Raw genomic sequence first — 21,758 nt, forward strand, 5'->3', positions numbered from 1 at the left:
CGCAACCACAAACAAAACATCATACGAATCCACTCATGGCCTCGGAATACCCAACGAAGTTCTAATTTTCTACGTCACCCCCCAACAGAGTCCGCAAAAAAAAAAATAACAATCCTAAACAAGTCAAGTTTTAGCTTTTAGGCTTACACAAATGAGTTTCTATTGGCTCATTCTACACTTGAAAAGGTTCTATTTGGTGGGGTGATCCTACATTTCTCATAATGGGTGGAAGGGTCGTTACACCAGATGCCAATTAAAACACCGTTCGTCCCCGAACGGACAAGGATGAGGAATCTAGGAAAAGTTACCTGACTCGGCGAAAAGCTGAGGATACTTGCTACGCATATCAGATTCTGTTTCCCAAGTAGCTTCCTCCACCGGACGATTCTTCCACTGAACTTTCACGGAGGCTATTTCCTTGGACCTCAACTTGCGAACATCCCTATCTAAGATAGCAACAGGCTCTTCCTTATATGTCAAATTCTCATCTAATAAAATCGAATCCCAATGGATTATGTATGAACCATCGCCATAGTACCTTTTCCAGATCGAAACATGAAATATCGGATGAACGCCTGATAGACCCAGAGGTAAAGCCAACTTGTAAGCCACCCCCTCCCCTCGCCCACATGCTTGAGGATTTCAAACTGCCCAATGTACCTCGGATTAAGCTTGACCTTCTTCCCAAACCTCATCACACCCTTTATGGGTGAGACCTTCAACAACACTTTCTCTCCATCTTCAAACTCAAGATCTCGAACCTTACGGTCTGCATACTCCTTCTGCCTATTCTACACTGCCAGAAGCTTGGCTTGAATCACCTTCACCTTCTCTGGGAACTCTCTTAAAAGATCGGTACCCCAAGGTCTCACCTCGAACGCATCAAACCATCTAATAGGAGACCTACACCTCCTTCCATACAATGCCTCAAATGGGGCCATATCAATACTCGAGTGGTAGCTATTATTGTATGCGAATTCGGCCAAAGGCAAGAATTGATCCCATTGCCCACCAAAGTCTATCACACAAGCATGAAGCATATCTTCAAGAACCTGAATAGTCAGTTCAGACTGCCCGTCAGTCTGAGGGTGGAAGGCTGTACTAAGATCCAACTTTGTATTAAACTCCTCATGCAAATGTTCTTAAAACCTGGATGTGAACGTTATGCCCCTATAGGACACAATGGAGATAGGAACCCCATGAAGCCTAAGCACCTCACAAATGTAGACTTTAGCCAATTTCTCCACATCATAAGTTATCTTCACCGGAACAAAGTGGGCAGACTTAGTCAACCTGTCAACAATAACCCAGATAGAGTCAAATTTCCCAAGCGTCTTTGGAAGACCAACCACGAATTCCATGGCTATTCTTTCCTACTTTCACTCAGGAATGGGCATCCTTTGAAGTGTACCCCCAGGTTTCTGATGTTTATACTTCACCTGTTGGTAATTCAGACACTGAGCAACAAATTCTACTATAGCACGCTTCATCCTAGTCTACCAGTAATGTTGTCTCAAATCGCGATACATCTTAGTCGCGCCAGGATGAATAGAATAGCTCAAACTATGGGCTTATGTCAGAATGGTTTTGATCAAATCACCCACACGTGGCACGCAAACTAGCCCTTAATTCGCAACACCCCCTCTTCGTCAATCACGGCCTCCTTGGCCTCTCCACACAGCACCTTATCACGAATTTTGCACAAATTAGCATCTTCAAACTGCTTAGCCTTAACCTGCTCCAGAAATGATGACCGAGCCTCAACACAAGCCAATACCCTGCCTGTTTTAGAAATATCCAACCTCATAAAACTGTCAGCCAGAGTCTAAACCTTTCTAGCTAACGGATGCTTCGAAGAAATCAAACGAGCCAGACTTCCCATATTAGCCGACTTCCTGCTCAATGCGTCAGCCACTACATTTCCCTTACCGGGGTGAAACAGAATGGTGGTATCATAATCTTTCAACAGTTCCATCCATCTCCGCTGCCTAGAGTTCAAATCCCTCTGAGTGAACACATGCTGCAAAACTGCGGTGGTCAGTATACTCCTCACAGTAGATATCATACAAGTAGTGCCTCTAGATTTTCAACGCAAACACCACCACTGCCAACTCTAAGTCATGAGTAGGATAGTTCTTCTCATGCACTTTTAACTGCCGAGAAGCTTAGGCAATCACCTTATTTTTCTGCATCAAAACAGCACCCAAACCAGAACATGAAACATCATAATAAACAATAAAATCCTTGCCCTCCATGGGCAATGCTAGGATCGGTGCTGTAGTCAACAATGTCTTGAGATTTTAAAAGCTCTCCTCATATTCATCGGACCACTAAAACGATACTTCTTTCTAAGTTAAGCGAGTTAAATGAGAAGCAATAGAGTCAAATCCTTTCACAAACCAACGATAGTAGCTAGCCAGACCCACAAAACTACGGATCCCGGTCACTGATGTGGGCCTAGCCCATTCCCTGACTGCCTGAATTTTCTGAGGATATACCATAATACCCTCCTTCAAAATAACATGCCCCAAGAAAGACACAGAAGACAACCAGAATTCACACTTGGAGAATTTAGCATACAGCTCCTTCTCCCGCAATACCCCAAGAGCAATCCTCAAATATTTCTCATGCTCTTCCTTACTTCTAGAGTACACCAGGATATCATCAATGAACACTATTATGAAAGAGTCTAAAAAGGGCTTAAACACACTGTTCATCAACTCTATGAACGCGTGTCTGGGGCATTAGTAAGCCGGAAAGACATAACAAAGAACTCCTAGTGTCCATACCTGATCTGAAAAGCTGTTTTAGGAACATCTTCTGGCCGAATCTTCAATTGATGATACCCTGACCTTAAGTCAATTTTAGAGAACACAGAAGATCCTTGTAACCGATCAAACAAGTCATCAATACGAGGAATGGGATACTTATTTTGAAAAGTTACCTTATTCAATTGATGGTAATCAATACACATACGCACAGACCCATCCTTCTTCTTAACAAACAACACACGAGCACCCTACGGAGAGGCACTCGGGCGAATAAAACCCTTGCTCAAAAGATCTTGCAACTGCTTTTTTAATTCCCGGAGTTCTGTTGGCGCCATCCTATAAGGTGGGATAGAGATAGGACGAGTCCCTGGGTCTAAATCAATCTTGAAATCAATTTTCCAATCAGGTGGCATACCAGGCAAGTCCGTGGGGAACACATCCGCAAATTCGCGTACCATTGGAACCGGATCAAGAGATGGAGTATCTGTAATGGTGTCACGAATATGTGCCAAATAAGCTAAACAACCTTCTCCACTAGCTTCCTAGCACGAACAAAGGATATAACTTTCTTAGGAAGGGGACTAAGGTTACCCTTCCACTCAAGTCTAGGTGCCCCGGGCATAGCTAAGGTAACGGTCTTAGAGTGACAATCAAGAATGGCATAATGCGGGGACAACCAACTCATGCCCAAAATAACATTGAAATCTACCATATCTAGGATCATCAAATCGACCCAAGTACTATACCCCATAAAAGTAATCGCACAAAAAGGGTGGACGCTATCTACCACCACAGAATCTCCAACCAGAGAAGATACATAAATAGGGGCATCAAGGGTATCACACATCATATCCAGACCCACAGCAAAGTATGTAGACATATAAGAAAAAGTAGAGCCCGGATCAAATAAAACAGAAGCCATCCGGTCATAAACTGAGATAGTAACTGTGATAACAGCATCAGAGACCTTAGCTTCGGGTCTACCTAGAAAAGCGTACAAATGACCGCACCCTCTTGTAGCCTGTGATTACCATGATCAGTCTGAGCCCCGCCCCTGCCGGGCTGTTATCCGCCTCTACCTGCCTGAGGACTGCCTCGGTTAGGCTGGGCACCACCCCTATCCATTGTGTGGCCACCCCGCCCTGCTGGTGCGCGATCCTTTCCCTCTTTATCTGGAGCAAACGGAGCTCAGGGAGCCTGATATTGAGTCCCCTGCCCACTGTTTCTTAGTCTGGGACAATACCTCTTAATATGCCCTATCTCACTACACTCGTAACATGCACGGTCCAGCGTAGGTCGTTGAACAGAAGCTAATGAAGCAGGATAGCCTCCATGCTGACCGAAAGCCTGATAATTTGCCTTTAATGGGCCCCTAGGGACACCTGCATTGCAGAATGAATAGAACGCCCTGAATATACCTGCGAAGTCTGACCCCTCGAGAAGGAATTGCTGAAAATCCCACCCCTTCGGGCCTTCTTCTCTACCTGCTTCGTATGACTTTCCTGCTTAATGCCCTTAACAACACGGACATGCTCAACTACTTCCTGGAATGAAGCCCCAGTGGCTACAAGCTGACGAGGTGATAGCTGAAGTCTAGTGTTCAACCCCTTCACGAAACGCCTGATCCTCTCCCTTTCAGTAGGCAGTAACTGAAGAGCATAGCGGGATAAGGAGTGGAAATGGGACTCGTACACAGTAACAGACAAGTTCCCCTGATCAATATTAGTGAACTCATCCTTCTTACGGTCTCTCAGAGTACATGGAACGTACATATCCAAAAACACAGAATAGAATTGAACCCAAGTCAACGGAGGAGACCCAGCTGGCCTGCACTCCATATATGCCCTCCACCATAGCTTGGCATCACTTAAGAACTGAAAGGTCACAAATTATATACCGTACTTGTCCATAGCCTCTATCTTATGGAGCCTCTCGTGACAGTCTATGATGAACTCGTATGTATCCTCTGACTCAGTGCCATAGAACACATGAGGTTTTATTTTAATGAACCTTCAAAACAGATTATTCTCCTCGCCAGTCATTACTGGCCCCGCAGCTAGCCTCGGGAAGGCCTCAAAACCTGGAACTTCCTCTAAGCAAGGTGTCGCTACTGCAGCATGCTGAACCGCCGGAGCCTGAACTCCATTCGGACCTGGGGCTGCTACTCTTGTGCCCCTACTTGCTGGAACAGCTGGTGTAGCTCTGGCTTGTGCTAACCCGTACAACATATTTAGCACTTGTGCCATAGTATCTGTATACCCTGAGCAGTTGTAGCTTTTGGCAGAACTGGTACTGCCTCTGGCTGGGCTGGTGTGGCTGCATCTTCCGCTGCCTCGTTAGGAACTACTGAAGGCACAAGACCAACCACTGTGACTCCCCCCCTCCCCAGCTGGGGCCACCCCTATACTAGCTCTTCTACCTCCACCTCTGGCTGCTGCCGTGCATGTTCTCGCCATCTGTGAGAGAATGAAGGATAGTTAGATACCAATTTGAATCATCAGATACCTATTGGAATCAAGTAGCACGAAAGAAAGAAAGAAAAGTGAATTTTTCTAGTGTCTGGTAGCCTCTCAAAGATAAGTACAAACGTCTCCGTACCGATCCGCAAGACTCTACTAGACATACCCCTGTACGATAAGATGATGAACCTAAAGCTCTGATACCAACTCTGTCACGACCCAACCCACCATGAGTCGCACCCAACTAACTCCTAGTGGGTGAACCAACACATAAGTCATCTATTCATTCAAGTCAATTTTTATATTAACCAATTTAACCAATTATTACTCATTCAAGCATCAAATAATCCAGTAAGTTATGCCATAACTATCAAAACAAAAGTGGAAGTCCTAGCTATTACAATTTCCAAAAATCTGAAAGTCATCGTACAAGGAATCCAATCTAAAACATGTTTAAGGAATGAAATTTGTCTAACAAATAACCATAATGCCCAGAATAGGAAATAGACATCACAAGAGGAAGATCTTCGGCGGCCTGGCATGGATAGAAGCTCACCCAAAATCTGTTAGCAACATCCTCAACGCTAGATGTGAGGGCGGGTAGCAGTCTCTGTATCACAATCTACACTCAAAAGAATGCAGCAATGTAGTATCAGTACAAACACTATGTACCGGTAGATATCATAGGCCGACTAAGATTAGTATCATGCATATCTCATAAATCGAATAGAGTATACAACCAACCAACAGTTATGAAATAGATAAACCACAACCAGTCAACCACGGATAATCACAACTCAAGTCACCCAAAAGATCAAGAAATCAAAGCAATGGGAATAAGTCTACCACAATACCCATACTCACTGTACACACATGCTAACTGATGTCATTGCTCAATAGTCATGACCTGCAGAGGACCCATGGTGTCCATGTACCACTCGTTCCGGATACTCATCGGACCCGAGCATAAACCTCCGCTCTGAAAAGAACCTCAGCCCATGAGCCACATCAATGTATATTTCATTTTCGGAGCGAACCTTGAACTACGAGCCCATAATCTTGGTCACATTTGTGCCTTTCCATATCTCTTTACGTGACATTATTTCTTTCCTTCTCATATTATGAATGCTCAAATCATCATTTTATATCACAAATTTACTGAGAAGGTAATATTAACTTCTCATCACAACACATCAACTGTAGATTCAACACATATGAATAGGGGCACAAAGCCTACACAGTCACTCAATCAATAACATTGAGGAGTTCTAACACACAATATCATGAATGAAGACTAGACATGCTTTCTCTTATAGAATTCACAACACATACATTCAACTAATAAAAGTCTCACTAAAGTATACCGCAACCTACCTCAAACGTAGAGCTGTGATAATGCAAATCACTCTGCTATAGCTTTTCCCTTCCTTAAAGCCTTGAAACGCTTAAAGTCTAGAAATAGAAGGCTCAATGAATCACAACTACTCTAGTCACAATTACCAATTCAAGAATCCCCTTCCCTTTACCCCATTCCAAAGGGTGAATGATTTTTTAGGTGTAAAGCAACCTAACAAAGGCCTTAGTAATCACTAATCATCAAGTTATAACAATATTACATCAACATTCCAACTACAAGCAGTTTCCATGGTCAAGCTACCATTTTTATAGAACTCTAGGTCTTAATTTACTTAGTTCATGGCTCTAAGGGTGCAATTCATGATTAAGAGAAGTTAACCCAAGCCATTAGATGATAAATAAGTGATAACAATTATAACCCATCAAGTTTAGAAGGTTTATTAATTTGTAGGGTTACTATTACAAATTTCACCCTTGAAAACCCGTAAAAGTTATGATAACCATGAAAATGATACGTAGTGATTGAAGGGGATGATTGAGACTTACCTCTCAAGAGTATTCTTGCCCTAGCTTAGAATTTCACCCTAGGTGCTTATGGGGAACTGTGTTGGAGTTTTATGAATAAAGAATATGGGACTAAGTCTTTAAAAATTGGGCTACTGTTTTCCGTCGACCGCTAAAGCGGTCATTTCACCACTGCAGCGGTCAAGTGCCCACTTTAGCGGACCAAGAGGAATCCGCCCACCACCATAGCGAGCCATCCACCTCTATGACGGCATCGCAATAGCGGGCCATTTCCCGCCACAGCGGCCACACAAAAGTGGGTGACTGTTGGCGGTGATGAACACACCACTACAGCCGTAGCGGTACACCCAACGCCACAGCGGTGCCATTTGGGCAGTGAGCTAGACTTTTGCCCAGTTTTTCACCCTTTCACTCAACATTTTATCCGAGGCCTCACAACCACAAACAAAATATGCACATAGACATAAAAACATCATACGAATCCACCCATGGCTTCAGAATTCCCAACGGAGTTCTAATTTTCTATGTCACCCCCCGACGGACTCAGCAAAAATAAACAACAATCACAAACAAGTCAAGTTTCAGCTCTTAGGCTTACACAATTGAGTTTCTATTGGCTTATTCTACTCTTGAAAAGGTTCTATTTTGTGGGTTGATCCTAGATTTCCCATAACGGCCGGAAGGGTCGTTACATATTCATTTTTTAAAAGGATTTTGGCAATGAAACTAATATGAGCTGTATGAGGACGTTGGTAGGAATTTATGTGTAGTAGTCAAGGACAAACTTTAGGTTATGGACTACTGCGATGGTGATTGAGAGTTGCACCGGCAATGATTAACTTCGTTGACTGACCAGGGCTGATTGGTATTTTCTAATTGTAAGGCTTCTTAAGGTATGGTATATGTGTTGCGTTGGAATTAGAGGAGCTTCCGGTTTTAAGGTTCAATAGGGCAAGTGAACTTTTAGACGCTCAAGATTGTGGTTTGCTACGGCCTCCATGATTGGCTAAGCTATTTTAAAAGAGTTATAGTATTTTGATCTACCTCACGAGTGGGTTTGGGTGATTCTTGGTTGATATTGATAAAAGTGGTTTTGTGGGATATGAAAACAGATGAATTAAGAAAAAGGCATCTTATTTACCAGCTTTGGAGGATTAAGGTTAATAAGACTTGAAATTGAAGCAGCCCGACTATTTGAATCATGATCGGGATGTGATGTCCTTATATTAGATCTTTCAGAAATGGTGTAAAATGACAGGTTGATCAAGGAATTCTATGGATGATTTGACTTAGTGTATGGCAAATGCCAGCAGAACTTTATGTAAAAGGGTTGATGAGAAGGCAACTGGTGTAGTACCAAGATAGTTAATTTCGTGGCATCTTTGAATGGGCGAGTGAGAGTTGATCGATAAGAAGGAATCTTTACAGTGGGTAGTTGGAGTCATAATTTTGAGAAAAGACTATGTCCGCAGCAGTAGACAGTGTCGACATGTTGACGGTTAGATAGTATGGTCGATTATTTCTAATGTGAATGACTAAGAGGTATCTATGCGGGGTAAGGCTCATGGATTGTGAAATTGGTACTCTTGGATTTGCTAAAAGGCGTAATAAGTGGCTATAGGCCTTACTTTGGAATGATCAGTTAATTTTACAGAATTGGTACAACAAGATAAATAATAGGGTAGTGTTCACAGTATGACATTTGAAGAATTAAGAGGATCTGTATAGTGAGTGTTGACTTAGTGACTTCAGCTCGTCGGTACCAGACTATGGGAATTGAGAATTGCGTAATTGGCTTTGTATAAGATCAATTGTTGACGGAGATGCTTTGAGTTAGCTCAGTACTAGCATAAATTATTTTTTGGTAAGATGGAGTCATGACTTGGCCTCGGGGTGTGTGACTACGGGATTTCTACAGGTTTCTGGTACTAGAAATGGCTTTGGAAGGTGAGGGAGGAAGATAAGTGAATTTGAAGTACTTTACGGGTGAAGTTGGACAATGGGTTACGACTTCAAATAGAGGATTGTGACTACTATGATGACAATTGTGGGATTAACAGATTGCGTTTAGAGTTTTAGTTATAATCGAATCGGGTATCTCGAGTGGAACTGGTCAAATGTAATAAGGATTTGACTTTTGAGCTAAGTCGGGAAAGTTTGATGGATTAAGTGAGCAAGAGAACTGCTACGGACTTCGTGGTAAGATTTTCATAGTTATTAGGAAATTTTGATGTCATCTGGGTTGTGGTAGACCATTAGACTAAGTTGGCTCATCTCAACCGATTCATACTACATGTAATTCAGAGAAATTGGCTAGGTTTTACATCCGAGAGTTGGTTCGTTGCTTGGGGCGCACATTTCTATCACTTCAGACTTACTCCTCATTTCTGGCTTTCCATGCGGAAAGAGTTGGGTTCTCAGGTGGAGCTTAGTACAACATTCCACCCTCAATTGGGTGACCCATCAGAGTGGGCTATTCAGGCTCTTGAGAATATGTTACGGACCTGTGTGATTGATTTTGGTGCTGATTGGGGCTAGTTTTTGCCTTTTTCAGGGTTTTCTTACAACGACTATCATCAGCTGAGACTCTATAGGGTAGGAGAGGTCGATCTCCGGTTGGTTGGCTCGATACATTTGAGGTTAGACCTTGTGATACAGACTTGTTACAGGATTTTCTTTGGACAGAGTAAGGTATTTCAAGGAAGATTTCTCACAGCTCAGAGTAGGCAAAAGAGTTATGCAGATCGAAAACTTCGTGACTTGGAGTTTATGAAATTGGGTTGGTTTTGTTGAAGGGTTCACTCTTGAAGGGGGTGATGAGGTTTGAGAAGAAGGGCAAGTTGAGCCCTAAGTGCATTGGTCTTTTTGAAATTCATCAGCGTATTGGTGAGGTAGCCTATGAGTTCGACTTTGTCTCCAGTTTGTCGAGTGTGCACCCTGTGTTTAACATTTCCCTGTTCTAAAAGTACCATTCGGATGGTTCTCGTGTGATCCAGCGGGTTTCGATGTTGCTTGATCAGAATCTGCTTTTTGAGGAAGGGTCAGCTGCTATTTTGGGTAGACAGATTTGTGAATTAGATGTCACTAACTTTTCAGTAATTCTGGTATATTCCTTTTCTTTCATGATTTGAGGACAAACATGTGTTTAGGTGGTGGATGATGTAACGACCCGTTAGGTTATTTTGGCACTTTTGACCATTTTACCTCTTTTGACCTTTCCCGTAGCTTTGTTAGGGTATATCTAACTTATGGGGAAGGGTGGCGTGATTCCCCAGGCAATCGTATGTGATTTGAGTTAGAAATGAGAGTTTTGGCATTTCTTAAGTGTTGGGTAGACTAAAGTCAACATAGAGGGTAAACGTGTGTTTTTGCAAATTCCGTCGGTTCCATTAGCTCCGGAACATCAAATATAGGCTGATTATGTATTTGGTTCAGTTCCCAAGAGTCTTGGGGGCATTTTGGTCTTTTGGTTGAAAAGTTGGTTTTTGGCCGCTCGGGTTGATTTGGTCAGCGAGACCTCTTTTGGGAATTTTGAGAGCACGAGTGAGTTTGTAGCACGTTTTTACATGTTTCTGCAAATTTGGTTTGTATCGGGGAGGTTCTGGGAGAGTCTCAGGATTTTGGGGTGTGATAGTCAAAACCAGATTTTTGCTGATTCTGGTGTACTCGTCCCTGTGACCCTTTGTCCACCCCTATGAGTCGCTCATGTGGAATGAGGCCTGCAGGTGCAAGATTTGGGGAATATTGTTGAGTCTCGCTGTTGTGAGGATGTGTTCGCCGAGGCGAAGTCGCCCCTGCGGGAATTGGTCCGCAGGCGTGCACCTTCGAAATCTTTTAGTGCCTTCGCCCCTGCGGTGGATTGTCCGTAGGAGCGGACTCGCGGGTGCGAGGAATAGTCCACTGAAGTGGATATCGCTAGGCAGAACCCTATTAAAATCCTATTTCGAACCTTAGACATTCCTTTCACAGATTTAGAGTTTGAGAGCTCAGCTAATGGTGATTTTTGTGATATTCTTCAAGGTTCCGCAAGTGGGTAAGTTCCTAATCAAACATTTATGATTATATCCTCTAATATTATGGAAATTTATGCTAGAAATCATGATTTAGGAAGAGGAATTAGGGGTTTTGAAATCCTAACTTAAGAGACTAAGATTCTTTTAGCTGAGCATGAATTAGTGGATATTAATGAATGAGTTTTGGTTTTTGAGTTAAATGAAGTATGAGGAACATGATTCTAGGTTCAATTTACTGTTTAGTCCTTCGTGGCTCGAAATTCTATTTTGGGTGACTTCTGGGATATTATGGGTATCAATGGATTCATATGACTTCCTAGAATGCTAATTAGACCATATTGAAACCGTTTTCCAATAAAATTGTGAATTGACCTTTGGGGTTTCGAACGGGGTCTATGGGTTGGCTTTTTGGACCCAAATCTTCTATAAGGTAATATGAGCGTCGTTTGTCTCGTATTCTTATGCTTAATCAGTATTTGAGCAGATTGGATCTTTCAGAAGCTCTACGGAAGGGCAAGACTCTGTTGTGATTTTGCTGGGCTTCTTAATAGGCATGTTGAGACTGTAAACTCTAACTTAAGCATTGTGGTTGATAAATTGAACCTAAATAAGAGGGTGTAAGGGGGAAATAAGGGGGTCCCAATACTCGTGAGGTGATGAGCACTTGTATTGGGTCCTGGTAGATAGTATAGTCCTATGGAACTGTGAGTGAGGTACGAAGCCTGTATTTTCTTGTCTTTGATTGTGTGTCTGTCTTGTTTGTTATGTGGGTACTCATCACTCCTAAATGCGAAAAAGCTAAGATAGTGACCTTATTGCGTAATTGGTTAAAGATAGGCCCTTTATAGCTTATATTGAATAAAGATGAGATCTTTTTACTGTATCTGTTGGCTTCTTGTTATTGCGCATGTTATAATCATGCCTTATTTTGTATCTCATGCATTATATATATATATATATATATATATATATATATGAGGATACATATGTGAGTCCGAGGGGAAATGTTTTCGGACAGAGTGATGAAGTTATCTTGAGACAGAACCTTATTGTGTATAAGAGGCTAAAGGTAGGACCTTTGTGATTATGTGAACTTGAAAAAGGGAATCTTATGTGTATTCCGACTTCTTATTGTGATGCATGACATATCCATGCTTATTATATATCTCATGCATACTTATCATGACTAAAAGTAAGGTCCTTTACAGTATGCATTGGTTTCTTGTTGTTGAGCATATTATATTCATATTTATCATGGCATCTCATTTGCGTTGATGGCACTAATGAAAGGTCCGATGGGAAATGATTCCGAACGAAGTGATGATGATTATGAGCCAATGGGATAGTTCACAGGTATATGAGCCTAAGAGCCTGAAACGTGATTTATACGAGCCTAAGGGGATGAGCTATAATATGTGGAAAACCGTGATCCGGGGGTGCTATCGGAGCTGTCTGTGATCCGATGATTTTTTGGAGCGGTGGTATATGGACCTCGCAAGTCCCCTATGGGTCACGATTCGTTCATATTCCAACATATGTATACCGAGTTATGGAAAGGCCTTGCATTGGATTACATTTCACGGCGTTACATGCATTTGCACTTTATATTATATCATTCATTCTATCTCGTTGTTGATATTATGGTTTGAGTAATTCGATGGTGCATTATTCCTTGATTGTGGTTTGGATTGCCTTTTTGGCTTAGGATGACTAATGGATTAAGGACTTAGATGCTTATCTGGTTACCTGATGTGCTTATGGATTAGGAGCTTCACATAGGCTTAAAATGAGATTATTGCGGCTTGATATATTATTATTGTGAACTAATGGTGGTTAAGTGTGGAAGGAGTCATCATAGGCCAGCCCTCATCTCCTTTTTTGTTAGAAGCGGTCGATGCTGCTGCTGAGTACACGTTGTTTCCCGTACTCAAGCTACACTTGCTTCACTCTTTTCGTGTGCAAGTTATGTTTCCGATACAAAAGGAGTTTGAGATTCTGCTGACCGTTGTGAGGGTTATCTGGATGATTAGGGGCGAGCCATCAGCTGATCCCTGGCACCGGATCTTCTTGAGTCATCGTTATTGTTGTATTTTAATTTAGACAACTTATGTACTTTGCGGATGTGTGCCTAGACTTATACTTCATTTGGTAGTTCTTGTACTTGTGACACCAGAGTTGGGGATGGTTGCACTTCTACTTTCGTGTTTTATGAAAATAAGGATTACTATTACGTGAATTATTTCTTTTCTGCTTTAATTCCTTATTTAAATTGTTCTAGTGGGTTGTGTATGGCTTACTAACTTGGTGGGTGTTAGTGCCTTCACGACTTATGAAATTAGGTCGTGACACTGTTGCGGGAGTTCGTGGCAAGATTTCAAAAGGAACAAATGCTCCTTCCCACAGTACTAGACGAATGGGCAGCGGAAGCCTTTACTAAGGGTTTAAATCCAAGAAGTTCCAGTGCATCACTGAAATTGAAGGAAAACTTCTTGGAGTATCCAGCAATAACATGGTCGGATGTGCATAACCAGTATGAGCCAAAAATACGGGTAGAGGATGATCAGTCCGAGCTTCCGGTTGAGACTATAGGAAGAGTCAAGGGACGTGAAAAGTCGAAAAAAGTAGCGAATTAGAACTTGAAGGGATTAAAAGATACATATCAGCCTTATGGAGCTCCGAAGGGGTCAAATGTCCAGTCTGAACGAAGGCAGAATAATCGATCTTTCTCATCTGAGAGAGCTGGTGGTGAAAGACGTTACGAAACCTTTGAACCGAGGTCTACAAGATAAAAACACCGCTGGGACTTCCTTTGCTAATAATATGGAAAATCCCAGGTTGTCTGAATATAATTTCAACATAGATGCAGCTGAGTTGGTGTTAGCAATTAGGCGTATTGAAGGTTCCAAATTTCCAAAAACGTTCTGAATAGATCCTAACCTAAGGGAGCAGAGGTTGATATGTGCATATCATCAAACACATGGTCATCGGACTGAAGATTGTCTTCCTTTGAGAGATGAAGCAGCACGGTTATTAAAGGAAGGACACTTGAGGGAATTCTTCAGTGATCGGGCCAAGGAAAATTACGACAAAAATAAAGATGCAAATAAGCCTGCGGAACTAGCTAATCCATTACATGTAATCAACATTATTATTAGAGGAGCAGACGTTGCAGAAACCACCATCGTGGCTTCAAAAAAACTAAGGTGTCAGTAACTCGAGAGAAAAGATCCAGCGATCATTTAAAGAATGAAGCAATCACATTTAATCATGAAGATGCAGAGGATATTGCTCATCCGCATAATTTTGTGTTGGTAATTTTTGTTAAACTTAATAGGTTTCTTGTTAAACGTATTTTGATTGATCCAGGTAGCTCGGCCAATATAATCCAATGGAGGGTGTTAGATCAAATGGCTTTACTCGATCAAATTGTTCCGACAGTTCGAGTTTTTAATAGTTTCAACATGGCGAGTGAAATGACAAAAGGGGAAATCATCCTACCAGTTGATGCGGCCGGCATGGTGCGGCTAATGTAGTTTTATGTCATAGACGGTGTAACGAGGTACAATGCGTTTTTTGGTAGACCATGGATGTGTGATGTGGAGGTTGTGCCATCAACTCTGCATATGACGCTGAAGTTTCCTACTCTGAATGAGATTAAAGAAACTTGGGGGGATCAACCAGCAGCTGAGGAAATGCTTGCAGTTGAGGGAATGTTAGAAAAAGAGAAAGACGAGAAGAATAAAGAAATATTGCATAAACAGAAATTATAGAAATTGGAGGATATAATTCTGGAAGAAGCAGAAGCTACAAACCCGGAGAAGTTAGACGGAGAAACTTAAGATATTGATGAGGAAGAGGATCATAATGGTTCGCTTTTTCGAGCAGGTTTAGGGTTTAGGGCGCAAGAAGGCTACTACGAACTCGCTGACGCTCTTTCGGACTTGTTTTGAAAAAGAGTCGCCACTTAATTTTTAGGAAATTAGGAAAACCGGTTTCAAAGGGTTTATTAAAACGCCGTGAAAAAACCTTCATAATTCAGAGTTCTAGGTAAGGGTTCTGGTGATCTCCTAGGGAAGGTGTTAGGCACCCCAGTATTAAGGATCCGTACTATACGGTTGACCTTCGAATTCCAGTGTATGAGTATCTGTTTAAACTGCTTATTTTGTGTTTACTTTCCCTAAAAAAAAAAAAAAAAGAACTGTCATGCATATCATGCTTTTTTATTTTTGGAAAAATTTGAGTATATTCCCTTTATATATAGGGTATCATAGTTCCTGATTTATAACATCCGTGTAGAAATAGTCTCCTTTATGTATAAGGAGTATATATTTATATATATTATATATAAAAAAAAAGGGAATGTAAAGTAAGTCTTGGTTTGATGAATTTAATCCTTATCATACTCATACACTTGGCTTGGGTTGATCCGTATTGGTACGTTCAGCCTCATCCGAAATTATGTATTACAAATTGGTCTTATACATTTATAAGGGGCGTTTTCATACTTAGAAATGAGTATATCTCCTCTGTAAATACTCGTTTATTTGGGCCTGCTATGGGCCAAAATAACATCAGGTTTTAGGAGTCTCCTTTTTTACTTTAAGCCAAAACAGATTTTTTGTAATTGTATGAAAGAACACCTGATTTTTGGGTTAAGACTGATCCAATCTTTGTCAAAATCTCCCAATTGCTTTTAGGTGAAAAAAGTATAAGTTGATGGGCATTGGACCCATTTATTGAAAGCTAAGGTGAGAAAATCCCTTGACTGTGGTAAAACTGATTGAGCTAAATAACTTAGTTTTTAAAAACAACTTTTGCTACAAAATGTGGCGGTCGTTTAAGACGTTTAGAAAAATCAGTTCGTTGTTTGGGGAAAACAGTTTTGCTAAGTTCCAATTTTCACTCAGTTATATAAATATTATGCCAAGTCCGTGATTTTTGAAAATGCGCACAGGGACCTAAAGTCGACTAAACGGCATAGGAACCGTTATCCTAAGACGTCTAATTCCAACCATAAGTTTTTCCACTATAATACGGGTTTGCATACATTTTTACAAATATATCATATTAAAAATAGACTAACAAAAGGTAGGGAGTCAAGATTAGACTAGGGGCGTATCAAGCCCCTAGTTTGGTCATTTTCACCCATGACTGGGCCTTCTGCGCCCCTCACTATCTTCTTTTTGTCTTCCCGGACTCTATTTTGAAGTAGTATTCCTACTTGGGCCTTAGGCCCAAGAGGGTGGTTTCATGCATTTTTGACCCGAGTAGTCGCGTGATAGGAGGAGGAGGGGGGGGGGGGAGAAAACACCGGTTAGTTTATAATCGCTGAAATTATCACTAAGGTAAGTAACTAAGATTAAATACACACACATTGGATGATGTAGAATATACACACACATATATATAAGGCATCCTATACTTGTTCTATACTTTCCCCTTTTTCCTACTCTAAGCTAAGCTCGAGTTATCCTAGACTTAGGCATGGCATGGGGACTAGGTCTGGATCCCGTATATCCGATGTAGCACAAGTTCCAAGGGGTTTCAGAGAAACCCAAGCACGGCTAACACCGAGAGATTAAGACAATCCCGAATTACCACGCTTGACCTTGGATTTACTTGGGCCTCATTGAGAGCGGACAGAGAGATTATAGAATCAGAGACTATGGACACAACTAATCTACTAGTAGCTAAAATGAGCAATCATAGGCACTGTATGTTGAGACAATTCTCCAAGAGAAAATCAGGCATCACAGCATAACACTTGACCAAATCAAATACACCTTCTCTTGAAAGCGGAAAGGCAAGCAGTACCAGCAGTTGCAATAGAAATACATAGGAAGGATACAAGCAGTTTCCAGGAGGGAAATGTAACAAATCAAAGCTTGCATAGGCTTCAAAACAGTCTAATTCAGATGACAGCCAATCTTAAAAATATACTCATGTAAGCACCTTACAACCAACAGTGAATTATTAATCTAAACCTCAACAGGATCAAACTTAGGCTGACACTGCCCAGCAGGTATTTTGAAGTGAAGGAAGGTATACATGATCCCATATAAGCAGCAATGTTGAACAAAAATAAGAAAAGGAATAATCCCTCATGATCAAACTTACAAAATTACTTTTCCCAGAAGGAAGAGAAGCAGAAGGAAGAGAAACAAACAACCAGTAAACAAGAAAGTCATGTACACACAGGGGACCAGTGGCACAAAATGGTGTAGGAGGCTACTCTTGACATTGGAGATGGAAAAGGGCAGAAGCCTAGCCACTAGGGAAATTAGAAGACATAAGACGAATGCAAATCTTGGGGGGCAGGCATCATACACACAATGCAGTAGCCAAACAAAATCACAATATGATAAAAAGGTCTACTCCTTAGTTATAAGACAGGAAAGTTTTGAAAAAAAATCAGTGTCACATAGTTATAGGAGCAGTAGGACACAATGCTAGAAACAGGCTGGAGACTTAGCACAGCCTAGTTTTAACTCAATACAAGCGGGAGGGGAACCAAGACAAGATACAACCATGGGGGAAACACACACAAACAATGGATAGGTGGGGATTTAGACAATACTTTAAAAAGTTTCAACAAGAAAAACAAAGCACCAGGAGCCCCTAGACCCTGCAGACCCAAAGGTCTTTAAGCCAAAAAGTGAGCAAAAAGGATCACACAACAACCAACCTGAATAGTTCAAACCCCAGGCCATTTTTTCTTCCCTTCAAGGCATAGTCAAACCACTCTCCCCTACCTGAAGCCTCTGTGAGTCCCAAGATCATGAGGGGGAGGTTCAAAAAATGAAAGTAAGAGTTTCAGGCCCCTGAAAGGGAACTAGGATAGGGTGGGGTCATCACCTCCCCATCTCCTTTCCTAAGTCTCCTTTCAGCAAAAAAGGATCCTGGGCTCCACTGGTCATTACCTCCAACTTATGCCCAGGCTCACCTTTTCCTCTCCTAAAACCCTTTCCCCCCATCTTAATATGTGCACCCTAATCATCCAGTGACAACACTGGGGATTTTAGGCAGGCTTACACACATTCAACCCTGTCACATCTTTCTTCTTAAACAAACTCAGTTGGTCTAGGTCTACAGGCTCCTGATTACTAAAATTAGTGGAAATGCTAAGGGTAAATTTCTCAGAAGCACCATATCAAGCAGTGTCAAACTAACTAGTTCGTATGGACTAGATTCAGGTTTCAGAAGACTGTTGAGATCAAATCCAAATATAAGCACTGAGCACAATCATTCTTTTATTCACAAAGTGGGTAAGATCAAACTAATCAGTCTTTAACACTTCCATGTTGAACCAAGAAAAAGTCATTTTGGGGGGGGGGGGGGGGGGGAGGGACCCTTGTTTCTAATGACAACAGGATTCAGAAGAGAAGACACCATCTTTTACTTAACAAAATCAAGCCACACAAGTGAGATAGCATTCAACATCAGGCAGGACATGAAGGCTACAAATAATTTTTTGAGGATTTTTAAAAAAAAAAAAAGCAAACGAAGGTCAAACAAGGAAGGGAGGCACTCTCAGTTTGAAGAAGCATAAGTCCATGTAACAGAAGGAGAAACTTTAGACTGAAAACAAGCAAAGTGGAAGAAAAGCACAAACCAGACTCATTGTTTTATTCCAAAAAAATGCAAGAACTATCACACCCTTTGCTAAGGCCAAATGGCTTTCCAGCCTAAAGTGTACACACAAACACCTCAATGAAAACTTCACCAAATTCTAAGCAAGTTCAATCATCAGGAAACCTTAGCCTAGTTGACTAGTTTGTTACAGCAATGAGGTCAAGCAAGTGTAAAGGAAGGAAATTAAACTTCATGGCACAAACCAAGCTTGGACCAGATCACAAAAGCTACAAGACTTGCCAGTTTTCAGAAGAAAAAAAAAAGGAGAAACTTACAGCCTATGCTAGGCCTATGGCAGTGAGGACCTGTTTATTTTATCATCAAATTTATCTAAAAGGGGAATCTGGAGTGAAACAAGCTCGTAATTTAAGATTAATCTATAGGTAGGTTCAAAGAACTTAGACATCACAGGAGGGTCTGTCAACCAAAAGAGTTTGAAGAAACAACTTCTTTGTACAAGTTCAGTAACAAAGAAAACATCTAGGAAAAGCTAATTTTTTTTTGTAATTTTCAAACTTGGTCATCATTTTGACTTAAACATCCTGATTATGTTGTGAATGCAAACTAAATGAAAGAAAACAGAGGGGAGGACAAGGATGGACAACGAAACAGTCAGGGCATAAAAACCAATTCTCCTAACTTCCAGTGTTAGCTAAGTGATCACAACAAAAGAAAATCAATCAAAATGACACAAAACCGCCATTTAATTCTAAGTTGTTCCCAGATTTTCATTGTACTAAGTGATTATGTCCAAAATAGACAGGCTTATCCACATTTAGGCAAAATTAGGGGGAGGGAACAAGCATGATACCATCAAAACAATGGCCCAAACCCCCACACACAACTTGATTCCTTTTAAAGAATTATCTATCTTAAGTGGTCATAGCACATATGAACAAAGATCCTCCTATTTTAAAGTCCATTTATCCCTTTACACTACTATTTTAGTCAAAAGAAAAGAAAGAAAATAAAAGATTAGGTACCAAACTTATGCCAACTCTGTCTAAGAACTCGTCAACACTTAGTAAAACTTCAAGAAGAAACAAACATGTTTGACCCCTCCCCTTTAGCTAATAGAATGATTCAATCAAATAAGCAAAACAAAACCAACCAGAGTTCAGTCCACATTTCAAATCCTCTTCCTCAGTCTCCTTTTTACCCTATGTCTAGGTGGAGCAAATTGACAAGGAGAACAACCTCTTTATAAGTAAAACACTCTAGACTATTCAGAAGAGTCCTAACAAGTCATAAATGAATTCATACACATTTAAGCAAATCTTGAGTAAGTTATTTCAGACAAAAAACTATAGTTATTAAGCAAACAAAGGAGACAAAGAAGCTTGCCAATTAGAAAACACACCCACCAGGCTCCAGTTACAGGTTTGCATTAAGTAAGTTCCCAAAGTTCACTCAGCATGGTCAAACAAATCCAAGAGAAAAGGGCCTGAATCCCATCATGCTCAGACAACACTCAAAGGAAAAAGGAAAGCAAGCACATGTAAATGCAGTTTTGAAAGGAAAGAAAGGAGAAAATGGACCACACCTACACCAGACACATCCCAATCTTAACTTTGACATGATTAGCTGAACAAGGGATTCAATAGCATCACAGATGACTAATCAACTAGACTAAGTTTAACACACATGAACTCAAAACAAGATTAATCCACAAAAGAACCAATTCCCAAGGGGGAGGGTCAACTATCAACTAAGCTAAGTCATAATCCCAACTACCGTAGCCATGGACCATTAACCATCAAAATAGAGGCACAGCCTATAAACATTTCAAGTTAGAACATAAATGCACCTCTAGTGCAAGCCTCAGCCAAACAGAACCAAACAAAGGCATAAACAAATATCATAAGAAGGAACCTCATGAACATACTCTTGTAACTAAACTCCAACACAGTTTTCATACTCACTAATTCAAGAAGAAAAGCAAATACTTAAACAGATTCCTTTTCACAAAATCCCTCTTTTTCCATAAAGGAGAACCAAGGACAAACATAGGAAGTACAATGGTCCAAGCTTAAACGAATTCTACCAAAATCCATATCAGATTAAACATAGATTAAATGGCAAGGATACATACAGAGACCAACCAAACAAGGTTATCATATAATTAACACCATCTCCTAACCCAAGCAGGCTGCCATATACAATCATAATTCACTAGCAAAGACCACCATAACAACTATAAGACATAACTAAAACAAATATTACAAGGCTGAAATTAAAATGAAAGAAATAACAAGGGTAAGTGTTACCTTTTGTGGGCATGACCTTAACCAAAAATGAATTTGGACGAATCTCCTCCAAGACTCGAGCCCAGGATGCCAAAGCAAGTAAAAAAAAAAGCTTTAGGACTAGGTTTTTGTCACGACCCAACCAGAGGGCCATGACGGGCACCCGGAGCTAACCCACCGAGTACCTCTAAACATACATCTCATAATCATTTTTAGGAGGGCTATAATGTCACGACCCAAATCAAGGATTGTGCGGGCACCCACACTAACCCCCTAGTAGGCGAACCCTTCCCCTAACTACCTCAATTTGATACAACATGCGGAATAACAATATGTAAACACACTCCAACATTTTAAATATTAAAACCAATGCGGAAGAAATACTTTTATTATAAGAAATTCCCAAAACCTGGTCTAGACTTGTACAAGAGCTTCTAAGAAGTTTACAATTTGAAGTAAATAACAGACTCAAACTGGATACGACTTCTGTTTAAGGATAAGGAACAACAGAAGGACTCTGGGTTGTAAGATCTTAAATAGCTCATCCAAACGCCTCTGACGAATGCCTCAAAACTGTCACGAGACTCCGAACATTACCTGAAAACATCTCTACACTCCACAAGGAGTGTAGCAAGAGTAATATGAGCATAACACAAGGCTCGTAGGTATCATAGGCCGACAATGGTTAGTTCACGCATATAAATAAGAAGCAACTAACAAGTAAGCAGATAAGCTATCAAACACATTCACAACTCT

The sequence above is a fragment of the Lycium ferocissimum genome, chromosome 6 (genome assembly GCF_029784015.1).
Source record: "Lycium ferocissimum isolate CSIRO_LF1 chromosome 6, AGI_CSIRO_Lferr_CH_V1, whole genome shotgun sequence".
Classification (NCBI taxonomy): domain Eukaryota; kingdom Viridiplantae; phylum Streptophyta; class Magnoliopsida; order Solanales; family Solanaceae; genus Lycium; species Lycium ferocissimum.